Source organism: Chiloscyllium plagiosum, unplaced genomic scaffold (assembly GCF_037043375.1).
Source record: "Chiloscyllium plagiosum isolate Xiang-an unplaced genomic scaffold, Cpla_swu_hap1 HiC_scaffold_38, whole genome shotgun sequence".
Taxonomy (NCBI): Eukaryota; Metazoa; Chordata; class Chondrichthyes; order Orectolobiformes; family Hemiscylliidae; genus Chiloscyllium; species Chiloscyllium plagiosum.
In genome coordinates this window covers 43,843,938-43,857,426 of record NW_028270176.1, presented here as the reverse complement: position 1 = coordinate 43,857,426, position 13,489 = coordinate 43,843,938, and the positions used below count along the sequence as shown (strand labels likewise).

Below are 13,489 nucleotides of genomic sequence, written 5' to 3'. Positions count from 1 at the left end.
GGATAAAGATACCGTAGTTGGTGCTTATTTTATTTCAGGTACAGCAGCCTAGGAGCACATCCTTCCTGTATCTATCCTCTCGAGCTCTTGAAAATTTTTGTTCCTTTGAAGGGTTTCATGTTTAGATACTGCTGTTGTTAGAATTCTGCTGTTAGAATTCAATGCTGCTGTTAGAATTCAATTCACTGGCATGTTACTGGCTGCTTCATGGACTGTAACTGACAATTGAGACTGAAAGGTTACTGTATAAAATACCTTCAATGGTATTGCCAGACGTGAGTGGTTTTAAGACAATGGCCTTGGCTTGCAGGCATTGAGTGTCAGAGCACTTCCTGTTGTGGGGCATCCTGTTTAGATTCAATCTATTGATAACTATTAGAAATGACTTGCACTGGCTCCGTCAAAGTGGTCAGAGCATTATGGCTGTCATCGAAGCTGGTAACAAACTTCCCATGGGTTAAAAATCGTAAATGATAGAGTAGGTACGAGGTCTGATGGCACTGTTGGAGTATTGATGTTGATCAGATTAACTCGGCAGGAGTTGACTGAATTTATATTGTCTCTTTCTGAATCTCAGGATGTCTCTCTGGGCAATAAGTCTCTACAAACAGCAATGTGACAAGGAGCAGGGATCATCTGTTTTGATTTAAATTGCTCTATAGCATTGCTGCTTCACAGCATCAGGTACAAGGTTGGAGTCCAGCCTTGGTCAACAGCCTGGGTGGAGTTTGCACATTCTCCCCAGGATAGTGTGGGTCCACTCCAGGTGCTCTGGTTTCCTCCCACAGACCAAAGATTTGTGGGTTAGGTGGATCAGTCGTGCTAAATTGTCCACAGTGTCCAGGATTGTGCAGACTCGGTGGATCAGCCATGGGAAATGCAGTGTTACAGGGGTAGAGTGCTCCAGATGGGATGCTCTTTAGTTAGTTGGTGGGGTTTGATGGACCAATGCTCTCCTTCCACACTGTAGGGATTTTATTCCATGATTGAGGATAAAGGCGACACAACAGGGTGTCCTTGGAGAAGGAGCATGTGGTGTGTATCAATTCTCCCGATGCCTTTAGATAGAGGTGGGCACTGCAGGGGATATAGTGCTTTATCTCCACCGCTGCCTCCTCACCCCCACCTCTACTTTGATTTGGTCCCTTCCCACTTTGTCATTTGTAATGGTTTGCTTTGCCTGTAAGGGGTGTTGTTTATAAATATTCAATTGGTTACATGGGTGGCTTACTGCTGGTGATTATATGTGAACCAAAATGGTGTAATGATGATGTTGATGGTGGGAAGGTTGCTCAGCTGTGTGAGAGAAATGGGGAATAAAGAATGCTTCACAGCTCACAGAATGAGAACTGAAAATCAGTTAAATCAAACCAGAGGTTCAGACAGGGAGGAAATATTTCCCTGGAGCTTGAGTCACTGGAAAGTGATGGTGTCCGGGAAGAGACAGGATTTTGTACTAAAGGGAATTTTAAATTTTAAAAACTGTTATATTCAGATAGTTTCTTTTCTTTTCTTTTAGTTTTATTTATTGTGGAATAAATAGCTACAATATTTTAAAATCAAATTCACAAACCTTGTGTTAAAGACAAATGTTAAATAAAATCCACCAAACCGTCCCTCACTGAAAACTGATGTGGAAGTGCATTCCCCTGCAGAATCCCTGCCCTGCCTACTTCTTCCTAGCCGGCCTTCATGGCTATATACATACCTGGGAGATAGCAGCAGGAGGCCATTCAGCCTTTCAATCCTGCTCCACCATTCAATGGGAAACAGCTGACCATCCCGCTCAATCTCCTGTTCCTGCTGTGTTCCAATCCCCTTTTATGACTTTATCTCAAAGAACTATATCTAAGTCCTCCTTTGGCTTAACTGCCTTTTGTTCCAGTGGTGTTGCTGTGTTCCTGTGTGGGTGTAGGCTCGGGTAATGTGATGGTTCTGCCTTCTGGAGGACGCACTCAGCGTCCCTCATCATCCTGCAGTAACATCAACGGGGTTTCAGCAACTAAAGATAGAAACCGTTTCCAGAATATGGGCATCACTGGCTCAGCCAGCATTTATTCCCCATCTCTAGTTACCGTTGAGAAGGTGGTATTGAGCTGCTGTCTTGAACCACTCACAGTCCATTTGACACAGATAGACCAACAATGCTGGGAGGGAGAGTGTCGCTGGATTTTGTCCAAGTTATTCTCCATCTTTGGTTCTTCAAATGCTGGTTAACTCAATCATGATCTGCACATGAGTTTGAGATTCCAGTCTGCAAATCTTCACCATCGAGCACCCTGTATAAAGGAATATATACAGGTTAGAAATTCAGAGCAGACAATTCTAGCTTCTCTGGAATATCTTTTTCCCTTTCTTCCGCCAAAGCTGTAACGCTCCAGCCCACTTACTCTCTCCCACCATTCTGACTCTGCTGTCCCGAATGTACCCGCCGCCATTCTCATGGAGTTACTGGTAAACAGATCCATGCCACCACTTCCCGTCCCTGATTAGACTCTGCACCCTTTCTGGGTTTACTCCATTTCCCTTCAGTTGCTGCAAGTCAATAATGCAACAGCAGAATAAATCAAAAGGAAACAGAAAGGGAGGTGGCAGATCCTGGACAGAAGAGGAACCGTCAGTCTGGGAGAATGGGTCAGATCCTTATTTTTTTCCCATTGGTTGATTTCCAGCATTATGACAAGTTGGGGATGGAACTTGGGCCCATGTGGGTATGGTGACACTTTGACCCCCCCCCCCCCCAACCGGTCAATACTACAAGCTGATACGTTCCTCCTCCAGCCAATCACAATGTCAAATGCTTTCCGCTAATTGCCCCAAAGCACATGCTCCAAAATCCACCAATATTCTGTACATGTGCAGTGCTGGGCTTCCCCGCACATGCGTGGTCCCTGCCTCAGGGATTGTGGGAGTTGTAGCCCCCATGAAGCCACTGAAGACATGTTTCTGGATAGTGAATGAAAGGTGAGGGCTGGAGGGTGTTGTGTATAGGATCCCCATTCAGACACGGGCCGTTACTGGATTTTACTGAGACATCGGCTTCCACAACCTGATTTCTGATGGAAGGAACAGAGATTCAGCCAATTGCGGGGTGGGGAGGTTAATAAGGGGTAGCGGATTTTAAGCAGATGTAGCTCAGTGGCTAGCACTGCTGCCTCACAGCGTCAGGGACCCAGATTTTATTTCAGACAGAGGCGACTGTGTGGAGTTTACACGTTCTCAGCATGTCTGCGTGGGTTTTCTAGGGTGCTCGAGCTTCCTCCCACAGTCCAAAGACGTGTAGGTTAGGTGAATTGCCTATGCTAAATTGCCCACAGTGTCCATCTATGTGCCGGTTGGGCCATTAGCCATGGGAAATGCAGGGTTACAGGGATAGGGTGGGTCTGAATGGGATGCTCATCATAGGTTGGTATGGAGTCGTTGGATGAATACCCTGTTTCTGCACTGTAGGGACTCTATTATATTCTCATGAAGAAGAATGTACTTGTCTCAATGTGTTATGAATCTGTGGAATTCCCTATTCAAAATGCGGTAGTTGCCAGGACAATGAGCAGATTTAATGAAGAGATGCAGATGTTTATTTTGCAATGAGATGAAGGGTGAGAGAGAACAGGTCGGAAAATCCAGCTGAGACCGAGATGAGCTCAATCATCATGGTATTAAATGATAGAGCTGGTTCGAACGGCTGCATTGCCTCTCCTGTGCTCAGTGCTTATCTTCTTACGGTAATAACTGGAAAGCTGAATCCAAAAAGCACCAACTTCACCAAAGGAGATTTTGAAAAATGCAGGATAGTCAGGTGGATTAGCGTTCCAAACTTAGGTAGTGAGGAAGTATATAGGAGATAACGATTTTGCAATTTTAAACTGAGGGGAGACGGTTATTTATGGTTTTAGACTGTGCAGTACATTCACACCGTCCAGAATACTCTGTTGTGAATATCTATCCTAAACTTTACTACAAAGCCAAGGTCTTTGACAATGAAACGCAAAACACCCAGGAAACATCATCTCACCTTGTAATCTGATAAAAGACTTCTGATAAATCTGGTTGAATTTCGAACACAGCTGGAAAGCTGGAAGATTAGATCCAATCCCAAGATCCTGTGCTTAAACAAAGGAGACTACAATAGGATGAGGCAGGAGTTGGCTAATGTAAACTGGAAGCAAAGACTTTACGGTGGGAAAGTTGACGGACAGTGGGGGAAATACCAAAGCAATTTTTCGAAGTGCTCAGCAAAAGTATATATCAGTGAAAAGGAAGGACTGTCGGAAAAGGAGTAATCTGCCATGAGTGGCTAAGGAAATAAGTGAGTCTATCAAATTGAAATACAAATTGGCAAAGACCATGGAGAAACTAGGAGATTAGAAAAATTTTGAAGATCTAAAGAAAGCTAGATGGGATTGGGGGAGAAAAGTGATGAGTAGTTAACCCAAGGGCCGGAATAGCAGTTTACACTGCGAGAGGGGAACTTACTGTGTGGGGAACATATGGCCTCTGTAATTGTTGAAGCACTTAACTGTTACCATAGAGATAATCCTGATCAAGTTAAAACTCACAGCACACTCCAAAAGCTTGTATTTCCAAATAAACCTGTTGGACTATAACCTGGTGTTGTGTGATTTATAAGTTTGTCCACCCCACCCCAATACCGGATTCTCCAACACTGGGGAATCCTGATAGATACCCCAGTGAAAGTGAAGTGCCCATCAGACACTTGAGGGAGCCACAGGGGCGTGGGGGAGGGGTGTGCATTTTAAAAACAAAGTGCGAAAATGAACTCGACTTTTTAACTGACCGTTGCCATGGAGATAACACTGAGCGACAATCTCTATTCAAAGTCCCAATCCACAAAGGTATAAGAATGGGAGCTTTACATCGGACAGGCGGGGAATTACCTGATGCTGCCTGGAGGTGCTCTGCATGTACACTATCCAGGTAACAGCCATGTTTCATCAATAAAGACTCAAAGACGACCTCTCAGAGTTCTGTGCCCAGTTATTCCTATCCAGCAGGGTTTAGGAATATGAGTACACAGCAGTCAGTCTTCACAGTGGAGGATACGAAGAACATGCCAGTAATTGATAAGGAGACTGAGGAAGGTGAGGACCTAGAAATAACTATTATCGTGAAAGAGTTAGAGCTGGGCAAGCTAATGGAGCTAAAGGTAGACAAGTCTCATTGCCCTGATGGAACACATCCCAGGATACCAACAGCGTTAGTGGGAGAAATAGCAGATGCACTTAGAGTTATAGCATCCTGCAGCAGAGACAGGCCCTTTGGCACAAACTGGCCCATACTGACCAGAATGTCCATCCACACTAACCCCATTTCCCTGCACTTGGCCCATTTGCTTCTGAGCCTTTCCTTACATGTATTCGTCCAAATGTCTTTTACCTGTTGTGAGTGTACCCACCTCAACCACTTCCACTGGCAGCTCATTCCATATACATACCACCCTCTGTGTAAAACAGTTGCCCCTCAGCTTCCCTTTTATTAGTTCCCCTCTAACCTTAAACTGGTGCCGTCCAGTTCTTGATTCCCTGGGAAAAAAACTGAATGCATTCACCTTACCCATGCCTCTCATGGTCTTATACATTTCTAGAAAAGTACCCCCACAGTTTCCTCTGCTCTAAACAAAAATATCCTCGCTTGTCCAACCTCTTCCTATAACTCAGACCCCTGAGCCCTAGCAATATCCTTGTAAATTGTTCTGCACTTTTTACAGTTTAATAACTGAAACCTACACGGCATTCTTCATATTTCCAGTATTTCCCCATGGTGCTGGAACCGACGTGACAACGCCAATGGATTACAATCCATGATCGAGAATGAACTCTTTTATAACAATCCCGTTTTCATACCGTTTCCCATGGTGCAGGTATCCTTGTGTCTTTCTGGTTGCATGGTTAATTAAAGACTTGTCCTTCGACAAAGCAAAGCTGTAGCTTACTTGTTCCTGGGAAACGTGCCATGATTTTTCAGACTTTCAAAAACAAATGAACTCTTTCTCCACACTCTCCACACTAACATGGACTTGGCTGTACCTCAGTAATGTTTCCAGTCACACTGACATTTGAAATATTCGCCCACGGACAGAATACACACCTTTCCTTCCTCATGAAAAAGCCAATGATATTCAGATCGGCACGGATCAAGTAACTATCAGATCTGAACATGAAGTTCAATTTGAATTTCTCATCCACAAATCCACCCTTTCAGTACTCTACAACTGAGAAAACAACTCACCACGTTAATACAGGATGGATCTTTATAAGACAATTATAGTATTAAATTGTAGTTTCTTGTTCCCCAAAGTTTTAACTCTCAGTCAAACAATTTCTTTCTTCTGTGAACTGAAATCCAAACCAATCTCCTCACTCCTTTCCTCCACGCCCAGTTCTCACACTCTCTCTCCTCTCTTTGAATTCAGTTTCCTAGCTCTTGTCTGCGGACTAAGAACCAAATCAATGAGTCTGACTCTGAGTCCACCTGGGGGGGTGTTGGTGAATCCTCTGATGACAACCATACTGCATACACTGCTTCCTGCACACTCTGGCCAAATCCCGTCTTACTAAAATAAACCAAATTATAAGTCTAATTGCAGGCCCGTCCTTGTCGCTTTCCATAAAAACCCTGAATCTTCACAAAAGAGTTCTGATAACTTTCTGCAAAATGCTGGACCACTGATAGTCTGATCACGTCAGGGGGCCATGAAACGGGCCATTCCCCTGGGTCCTGCTCCCAGAGGGAGGAAGATGCCCATGACAGATTAATCCCTCACAACCACAGCCTTCTTCCCAGGCACTGTGCATACTCCCACAATTGTCTAGCACTGTGCCCATACACTGGTCTCCTCTCCTACAGCACGTGCTCGCGAACAAACAGGAGCCTGGGTGATTGACAGCAGCTGCTGCCCAATATATCAAAATCCCTCCAGTATGGAAACAGGCCCTTCGGCCAAACAAGTCCATAATGACCCTCCAAACAGTAACTTACACAGACCCATTCCCCGACCCTATATTTACCCCTGACTAATGTATTACTCTGGGCAATTTAGAATGGCCAATTCACCTGTCCTGCCCATCTTTGGATTGCGGAAGGAAACCGGAGCACCCGGAGGAAACACGCTCAGACACGGGGAGAATGCACAAACTCTGGGTTTGGCTGCAATCGAAACCAGGTACCTGGTGCTGTGAGGCAGCAGTGCTAACCACTGAGCAGTCTCTATAGACGGGAAGGGGCGGGGCTGGAGAACTGGTGTAATGAGATTGTAAACAATGAAGGTGGAGGACACTGGAGGATGGATAGGTCCGTGAGGGACAGGAGCAGTGCAGCAGCAGGAGGGAATCCTGGACAAACTGAGCAATGGGAGAGTCTGACAGGAGAGAAACTACAGGAAGGTTCTGTTTGGAGGCTCAGGCAGGGACAGCTGGGAGATAGTATGGCCTGGTTGTTTGGGCAGGTTTACTAATCAGCCTCTTCAAAGATGCTGTTCCTCAACTCTGAGCCTGATCCTCCTGGTCCAGAGGTAAGGACACTGCCACTATTTCCTGGTGGGCAAGGGATATGGGGACTGCCTTTCAAAAGGAACTCAACTGTGTTGGTGACATTAACAAGACTCAATACACAGTCACTGACAAAATTCTGGTGTACTTGAACTTCATCCAGAATATTAACACCTATAACTGGGCAACACAGACCCCAATGTACAGAGTTAAATCCTGGATTCTAATAACAGCTTAATGTATAGGAAATCATGTCTCATGAATTTGACTCAGTTTTTTTGAAGAAATAACAAAGAGGATTGCTGAGGTCAGAGCATAGACATGATCTACATGACTTAAGTAACGTGTTTGACAAGGTTCCTCATGGGAGACTGATCAGCAAGGTTAGATCGCATGGAGTACAGAACTGGCTCGAAGGTAGAAGGCAGAGGGTGCTTTTCAGGCTGGAGGCCTGTGACCAGTGGAGTGTCACATAAATCGGTACTGGATCCACTACTTTTCATCATTTATATCCATGATTTGGTTGTGAACATAAGAGTTATTGTTAGTAAGTTTGCAGATGACACCAAAATGGGAGGTGTAGCAGACAGGGAAAAAGATTACCTCAGAGTACAAGGGGATCTGGATCAGATGGGTGAATGGGCTGAGGAGTTCAGTTCAGAAAAATGCAAGCTGCTGCATTTTGGAAAAGCAAACTTTAGCAGGACTTACATAGTTTATAGTAAGTTCCAGGGGAGTGCTGCTAAATAAAGAGTCCTTGGAGTGCAGGTTCATAGTTCCTTGACAGTAGAGTAGCAAGTAGATAGGATAGTGAAGACGGCAGTTGGTCTGCTTGCCTTTTTTGGTCAGAGCATTGAGTGTAGCGGTTGGGAGGTCATATTGCGGCTGTACAGGACATTGATTCGGCAACCTTTGTCATATTCCATGCAATTCTGGTCTCCTTCCTATCAGATGGATGTTCTCAAACTTGAAAGGGGTCAGAAAAGAAGTACAGGATGTTGCCAGGGTTGGATAGGCTGTTTTCACTGGAGCGTTAGAGGCTGAAAGGTAACCTGAAAGAGATTTTTAAAATCAGGCCGGGCATGGATAGGGTAAATAGACAAGATATTTTCCCTGCGGAGGGGGGAGTACAGAACTAGGGGACTGGGAAGGGAGGGTAGGCAGAGAGGGGGTGGATGGAGGGTCAGAGAGGGTGGATGGATCGAGAGGGTTGGGTCAGAAATGGGTGTGGACAGAGGGGGGGATAGAGAGGGGAGGCACAGAAATGGATGGGGGCAGAAAGCGGGATTAGAGAGGAGGGGAACAGACAGCGGGATCAGAGGGGGAGACCGACAGTTGGGGGGCGACTGACAAAGAGGGGGAACAGACTGAGGGGGGGAACCGATGGAGGGGGGGGAAAGAGACGGGTGTGCGACCGACAGGGGGGCAACTGACAGAGGGGGGACAGACCAAGGGGACAAAAGATGGGGGGACAGACCGACAGATTGTGGGACAGACCAACGGGGGAGGGGCGACCGACGAGGTGGGGGGTGGCGACAAAGGACTCACCGACAGTGGGGGGGTGGACGGGGGAACAGAGAGGGGGAAGATGGAGAGTTATTTTACAGATCTACAACTCAACCCTGTTCGTGTTTTCTCCTCCTCACCTTAATTTCCTCTGAAGGGCTCAGAACAACTGCATAGTTCCTGGACAGTGGAGTTTCAGGGAGATCAGGTGCTGAATGTGGCATTTGGGACACTGACCTTTAATGGAATGTGGTCAATAAATGGACTCTGGTTTGATTCCACTGTCTGTGTGGTATTTGCACATTCTCCCCGTGTGTCTGCGTGGGCTTCCCTGGGTGCTCTTAATTTCCTCCCACAATTCCAAAGACATGCAGTTTAGATTGATTAGCTTTGGGTAATGGTCGGTTACAGAGTTAGGGTGGAATACTGTTCCGATCGTTGGTATGGTCTCATGGGCAGAAAGGCCTGCTTCCACACTGTAGGGATTCTGTCCATGAGTATAGGGGTTAGGAGGTCACGTTGTGGCTGAGTAGGGCATTGGTGAGGCCACTTTTAGAATACTGCATTCAATTGTGGTCTCCATGATTTCAGAAAGATGTTATCAGAATAGGACTCCTCTCTTAATGGCAAGTTCTTGGGAAGTGTTGACAAACAAACAGACCATGCAGTGTAGGTTGATTGTTCCTTGAAAGTGTGGTTGAAGGTAGACAGGTCGGTGAAGGTGGTGTGCTGTGTGCTAGCTGTTATTGGGCAGTGCATTGAGGATAGGAGTTGGGAGATCATGTTTCGGTTGTACAGTTTATTGGCTCGGCCACTTTTGGAATCCCCAGACTGCTTTCAATTCCAGTCTCCCTGTTACAGGAAAGATGTTGGGAAACTTGCAAGAGTTCAGAAAAGTTTTACCTGGTGGTGCCAGTATTGGAACATTTGAACCATAGGAAGAGGCTGAATAGGCTGAGGCTATTTCCCAGCAGCACTGGATACTTTCGGTGGATTTATTGACCTTTATAAAATTATGAGGAGCAATGATAGGATGACTAGTCATGGTTTCTTTTTCCCAGGGTAGGGGAGTCCAAAAAAAGTGTATCTTTTTTCCAAGGTGGAAATGACAAATTATAGAGGAGCGGGGGCAAGTTTAAAGGAAATGAAAACCGAAACAACTGAAGATGCTGTAAACCAGGAAGAGAAACAGAAGTTTTTGGAAAAGCTCATCAGGTCTAGCAGCATCTGTGAAAATAAATTAGAGTTAACGTATCTGAGGAAGGGTGACCAGACCCAAAACTTGAACTGATTTTTCTGCACAGATGCTGCATGACCTGCTGAGCATTTCCAACAACATCTGTGCAAGTCTAAAAGGATTTGTTTGGAGTATATAACTAAGAGTAAATTTATAAAGTGCGAGTCAGACCACTTCTGGAGTAATGACAGGAGTTTTGGTCCCTTTATTTAAGGAAGTGCATCATTTCGTCAGAGGCATTTCAGAGAAAATTGACTAGGATGATCCCTGGTTTGCAGGGATTCTCTTTTCAGAAAAGGCTGAAGAAGTTGGGACTCGACTCACTGGATTTGAGAAGAATGAGAGGGGATCTCATTGTAACATGCAGGATTCTTAAGGAGTTTGACAGGGTAAATACTGAGAGGATGTTTCCCATCATGAGGGAGTCTGGAACCAGATTCTGGGATAGTTGGGGAATCACGGGTTCTGTTTTGGATTCGTCAAGTTTAAGGCAACACCGACACGGGTCAGGGGTTTCAATAGCAATGGAGCTGGGGTGAGGTGGAGTCAAGCAACATTTTAAGAGATTGGAATTCCTGGTGTTTGGGATTGTGTAGATGTCTGCTCAGAGGTCACCTTGGGGTCAGATATGAGAGCAATATTGTGAAGAGTGTGGTTCTGTCACAGATAGTTCCCAGGGAGAGGGTGGGGCTCAGCAGTAAGGGAAAGTAATTTGTAATAGCAACTGAAGGCAATGGGTTTAACCATTGCAACGTTCCGTTGCAGGGAATTGCAGCCAATTGCGTAGTGGGAGCGTGATGAGCAGTTTGATAATTGAGTAATGTAGAGGGATGATGGGGAGGGAGAGCTGGGCATTGTCAGTGTACATGTGAAACCTAACACAGTGTTTTTGGACAATGTCACCTCCTGGCAGTATGTAGGTGAGAAACAGGAGGGACTGAGGAGAGATCCTTAAGGGACACCAAATATAAAGGAATTCAGAAAGGAAAGGGAGAGTTGGGATGGAGCAGGTTTTTCCAACAACGGTGGGGTCAAATATTAATTTGTAGCAGAATGGGAGAGAAGGACATAACAAGAAAAGACAGACAGATAGAACAAGGATCTGAATTGGGGAGGGGGAGTGATGAGGAGGAGGAGCCCAACTCCAAAAACACTATTTCTACATTAGTGACGTCACCCAACTCCACCCTAGTCTCAGCTCATTTACTGAAATACTCGTCCATCCCTGTGTTATCTCCAGACTTCATTATCCAAGCACACTCCTGGCCAGCCTCCCACATTCAACTTCTTTGCAATCTCAAGAGTATCTAAAACCCTACTGCCCAAGTGCTCACTTGTACCAAAACTTGCTGATCCATCAAAAGGCTCCTATTAACAAGCAACAATTTAAAATTCTCACCCCTGATGTAATTCCTGGCTGTGAACATCCCTGTCTCCCTGCACCACACAACCTGTGAGACCCCGACAACTCATTTTCTTTCAGACTCCCAACGATGTGTTTATTCGTTGCTTCACCTGTCTAGCTGTTTCTACTGTTGCCAAGGCAACACGGTCTGGAATTCCCACCCTAACGCCCTCGGACCTGCTTTCCTCCTTTAAGGTATTTCTGAAAACCTGCTTATTTGGCAATTCTTTTGATCACCTGACCTAATATCCCCATCTGTGGCCTTATGTCAGAAGTTCTCAATAGTATTTTTGTGGAATTATAAACATGATTAAAAAAAAACAAACTGTTGCTGATTTGCACATACATTATTCACTCAGCGACAGTGAAGAGTTGACAATCTATAATAGCTCTTACCCAAACACATTGTGGGAGCACCTTCACCACACGAACTGCAGCTGTACAAGAAAGTCAAACACCACCTTCTCTACAGGCAATGGGGCCTTGGCACTGATCAATGGTATCTGTGGAGGGAGAAACACAGTTGATATTTCAGGGAGTGCAAAATGCATTATACGGAGGGTCAATGATGCAGAATTTGGTATTTTCAAATTTGTGTTTTACAATGTGCATTAAGTTCTGTAAAACCTCTCATTCCATACAATGGAAATTTCGTTCTGTTCCTGGTCAATGTCTTTCCTTTCCCTTGTCCTTCACCTTCACACATTTCCAATGCCTTGGTCACAACAACACTGTGCTGTCCGTGACGTTTATCACGTGGTTGAGTATTGTTCCGCCCCTCGTTCACTCTGATTCGTTGTAGGACCAACTAGCACCTCTAGCCTCATTCCCCCACTCTTATTGGTCCTGCGCTTACATCAATAATCCGAGGCCCATTGTGGGCTGGAGCATGCTCAGTGCTTCCTGCTTTTGCTGCTGTTCATCAGGTATGAGGGAGAGGGGTCATCCCTGTTTGTCCTGATGTCAGACAATAACAACAACTACCTGCATTGTATAGAGCCTTTGACAAATCTCCTAAAATGCTTCACGAATGATGGAAACGTTGATTAAAGAGAACGATTTTTAGATACATATTTAAGGCGAAGAGAGGGAGGTAGGGAGGATATTCCAAAGGTTTGTGTCCTCGGCAGCTCCAATCGTGGAGTGATATAGGTGGGCAACAGCTTAAAATGGAGACAGTTCTTGGCTAACCATAAGTTAACAACCTCATGTCTTAGCCCCCTACCGCACACACCAGTCCTTGTTCTCACAGCCTGCCATTACACACTACCTATGGTTAGCCACTAACAGTCTCCATTAACAGCTAGTCACCCTCCCCCAGCCAGATCGGTATCCTTTATCTAACCGTTCTTCTCACTCTATCCCCACCTGTCCTTTACTCCATTTATCCTCCCCCCACACTAACGTCTGCACATAAACTGACTTTTTTTCTCAGTAACATCTGTCCTGAGGAAGGGACACTGGGTCTGAAACTTTAACTATGATTTTTCATCGCAGATACTGCCAGACCTGCTGAGCTTTTCCAGAACCTCCTGGTTGTTGTTTCTGATTTACAGCATCCGCAGTTCTTTTGGGTTTAATTTACCGGGAACTTGTAATTCAGGTCCAACAGCATCTGTCCCAGTCTCTGCTGTCTCTCCCAACCCCAAACAGTGACACTGCACCTGCACAGCTCATGGACAGGTGTTGTTTTGATGCCCACAGCCCTCATTCAATCCCATTGGCTGCAGGACCACACAGACTCTCCTCCCATTGGTCTGGAGCTGCCGTCAATCAGCCGGGCCCCATTGTGATGAGAGTGGAGGGCTAATCCCTCTCTCTGCCCTGGGATGA

General features: G+C 45.5%; 1 long non-coding RNA gene across 4 annotated transcripts in view; it reads right to left on the bottom strand.

The window, feature by feature from the left end:
* Positions 1-2,027: 2,027 nt before the first annotated feature.
* Positions 2,028-13,489, bottom strand: part of LOC122548171 (uncharacterized) — a 32,407-nt gene continuing 20,945 nt past the window's right edge. For 2 of the 4 annotated variants that reach the window (XR_015753612.1, XR_015753613.1), the window contains exons 4-6: positions 12,053-12,159; positions 8,220-8,560; positions 2,028-2,279 (exon numbers count right to left, since the gene is read on the bottom strand). This is a non-coding gene — a long non-coding RNA (uncharacterized LOC122548171). Of the gene's footprint in view, positions 2,280-4,015; positions 4,104-8,219; positions 8,561-12,052; positions 12,160-13,489 lie in introns of all 4 variants that reach the window. The other 2 variants (XR_015753615.1, XR_015753614.1) reach the window with 2 other exon arrangements.